The sequence below is a fragment of the Lolium rigidum genome, chromosome 3, assembly GCF_022539505.1.
Source record: "Lolium rigidum isolate FL_2022 chromosome 3, APGP_CSIRO_Lrig_0.1, whole genome shotgun sequence".
Classification (NCBI taxonomy): domain Eukaryota; kingdom Viridiplantae; phylum Streptophyta; class Magnoliopsida; order Poales; family Poaceae; genus Lolium; species Lolium rigidum.
The window spans coordinates 239,199,196-239,202,784 of record NC_061510.1 but is presented as its reverse complement, the minus strand read 5'-3'; positions in this window follow the sequence as shown (position 1 = coordinate 239,202,784).

Genomic DNA, 3,589 nt, shown 5'->3' with positions numbered 1-3,589 from the left:
ATCAAGTGACCAAGGTCAAGCTTCTAGTTCTACTCCGAGTGGTTCGGGAATAATCTTCATGGATAATACTATTCCCAATACCCCCGAGCCATCCGGATCTCATGACAATGTTGCCTCTTTCAACGACAATGGAGGTCAAGGCGAGGACCTAAACCGTGATGAAGGCCAAGATGACTCACAAGAACCATCTCCTCTAGCCGACACTCGCCATGAAGATCCTACTACAAGACACTTGCGTCTCAAGTCTCATTCCTTGCAAAATATCATTGGTGATCTAAAGAGAAATGTTACCACTCGGAGGCAACTTGAAAACTTTTGTGCGCACCACGCCTTTGTCTCTAAGGAGGAACCACTCAAAGTTGATGATGCTCTCAAAGATCCCGATTGGTTGAATGCAATGCAAGAGGAACTCAACAACTTCAAGAGGAATGATGTATGGACTCTCATGAAGCGACCCGATCATTGCCGCAATGTTATCGGCACCAAGTGGATCTTCAAGAACAAGCAAGATGCAAGTGGCACGGTCATCCGCAACAAAGCAAGATTGGTGGCACAAGGCTATTCTCAAATTGAAGGCGTGGACTTTGGTGAAACCTTTGCACCCGTTGCAAGGCTTGAGTCCATCCGTATCCTTTTGGCCTTTGCCTCACATCATGGCTTTAAGTTGCAACAAATGGATGTTAAGAGTGCTTTTCTTAATGGTCCTCTACATGAGGAAGTGTATGTGAAGCAACCCCCGGGGTTCGAGGACCCCCATTTCCCGAACCATGTCTTCAAGCTCAAAAAGACCCTATATGGTCTCAAACAAGATCCTAGAGCTTGGTATGAGCATCTCAAGGAGTTGCTTGAAGACCGTGGTTTCGAAGTGGGGAAAATCGATCCCACTCTTTTTACTAAGAAGTTCAATGGGGAGCTTTTTGTATGCCAACTCTATGTAGATGACATCATATTTGGCTCTATTAACACAAAATTCAATGATGAGTTTGCTATGTTGATGACAAATAGGTTTGAGATGTCAATGATGGGTGAACTCAAGTACTTTCTTGGGTTCGAGATCAAGCAAATGCGACAAGGCACCTTCATCAATCAAGCGAAGTACCTCCAAGACATGCTCAAGCGCTTTGATATGAAGGATGCCAATGGGATTGGAACTCCAATGCAACTCAAGTGTCAACTCACTCTTGACGAGGCCGGCAAGGCGGCGGATACCAAGCTCTACCGTTCGATGATAGGTTCGCTTCTCTACCTTTGTGCCTCTCGCCCGGATATAATGTTAAGCGTTGGTATGTGTGCACGGTTTCAAGCAAGTCCGAAGGAAAGCCACCTTGTGGCGTTCAAAAGGATCTTTCGATATTTAGTTGATACCCCACACTTCGGACTATGGTACCCAAGGGACACGGACTTTGCTTTGATTGGTTTCACCGACTCCGATTGGGCGGGCGACAAGATTGATAGGAAGTCTACCTCCGGAGCATGTCACTTTCTTGGAAGATCTTTGGTGTGTTGGTCCTCGAAGAAGCAAAATTGTGTCTCCGTCTCCACCGCGGAAGCCGAGTATATTGCCGCGGCAAGTAGTTGTACTCAAATCTTGTGGATGAGGCAAACCTTGCGGGATTATGGACTCGAGTATAGCAAGGTGCCTCTCTTGTGTGACAATGAGAGCGCAATCAAGATCGCCTACAATCCGGTTCTTCATGGCAAGACGAAGCACATTGAGATAAGGAACCACTTCATCCGGGATCACATTGCTCGCGGAGATATTTTACTATCCTACATTAGCACCAAGGAGCAATTGGCGGACATCTTCACGAAGCCCTTGGATGAGAAGCATTTCATTGAGTTGAGGCATGAGCTAAATATCATCGATCCATCGAACTTTGCTTGACCGTCGTGCGCACAAACCACTCCTAACCCTTATATCTAGATGAAAGGCACGCATGTACATAGGGGAGTGCGGTTTAAATCCATTGAGCTATCACTCCCCCCATAATGCATAAAGAAATCCAAAACATTTGCTATTTGTCAATTAAGTGACTTATGAGCTTCATGTTGAGTTGTAGTCCGTGAGTCCTAGATACATCTACGCGACCTCACAACTACTATACTCTTACACGGTGGCTTCGGCCACCAACACCCCCTCTTTGAGGGTTTTTCGGTTCTTCGTAACCTTGTTTTGTCTTTCTTCTTTGCTTTCTTCTTCTTGTTTTTGAGAACCTCCTTCAAGCTTGTTTTCTCGTGATTTTTGCAAGCTTGGTTGTATGTTCTTTTTCTCCATCCTTCTAGTTTCGTTACCCTCCTTTTTGGTGTTCCGATGCCAAAGGGGGAGAAGTTCCTAGGTGGATGGGGACCTTTGTTGTTTGTAGCCGTTTGGTTCTAGTTGCTTATCTTGTCTTATGGCTACATCAACAACCCTATGGAGGCATCTTATTGTGAGTTTGGGTATTCTCAAGGCTATGGTATGATAACTTCACCCAAATTTCCGTGCATGATCTTATGTTGTCTCCATATTGTGCATATGCTTCTTGAACATATCATTTATCTATGTTGCATATGTGCTTGGTTTGTAAAAACTAGGGGGAGTGATGTCTCTAGAACATGTGCATTTGTATTCAAATACACATTCATGATATGCACATGTGTAGGGGGAGCTCCGTCAAGTGTTTGCAAATCTAAAAAGTACCTCATCATAATATCATATGTTATTGCCAACTCTTGTGTTGTCATTAAACACCAAAAAGGGGGAGATTGTAAGAGCAAACTTTAAACCCCAAGTTTTGTGTGTTTGATGACAACACTTGAGACATCTCACCGTGTGCCTTGAGTATCATTGTTAGATTTGCAAGAGCACGGTGACCTCGCCGGACTCGTCAAGATCGGAAGACTGAAGCGTAGTTGATAGGTTTTCTGGTTTTGTGTGTGTTTAGCGAGGTGACATGGTTGGAGAGAAAAAGGGAAGAAAACCAGATTTAGCCAGGCCGGTACTACCGGTACTCGTAGCGGCAGTACCGCTACCCCTATAGGTACCGCCTCACGGTACCGCTCTGAGTTCTGCGCTGGATTTGTCCCTCAGTACAAGTTACGGTACCTCTGCGGTACCGGGTGCGGTAGTACCGCTCACGAGCGGTAGTACCGCCCATGGTACCGCCCAGGTACCGTAACTAGTTACGGTCGTACCGCCCTGGTACCGTCCTGGTACCGCTTCGAGTCCAGTAAGGTTTGGACCCTGTTGCGGTACCTCGAGCGGTACCTCGCGCGGTAGTACCGCCCTGCGTCCTTTGACCAGATCTGGGAGGATTTCGAACTCAGAGCGGTAGTACCGCTTCCCGGAAGCGGTAGTACCGCTTAGGCCAAATCTGGACATAACGGTTGGATTTGGAGGAGCCTATTTAAGGGCCCCTTCTTCCCCAACACGTTTTTATCTCTTCCCCTTCTCTCTCCTCCATTGTTGCTGAGCTTAATTCTTGAGGATCTCTTTCCCCATCCAACCAATCTTGCTCAATCTTTGAGGAAGGGTGGAGGAGACCCCGATCTATAGTTCTACCAAGAGAGATTTCACCAATACTAGCTATTCCTTAGTGGATCTTGGTGG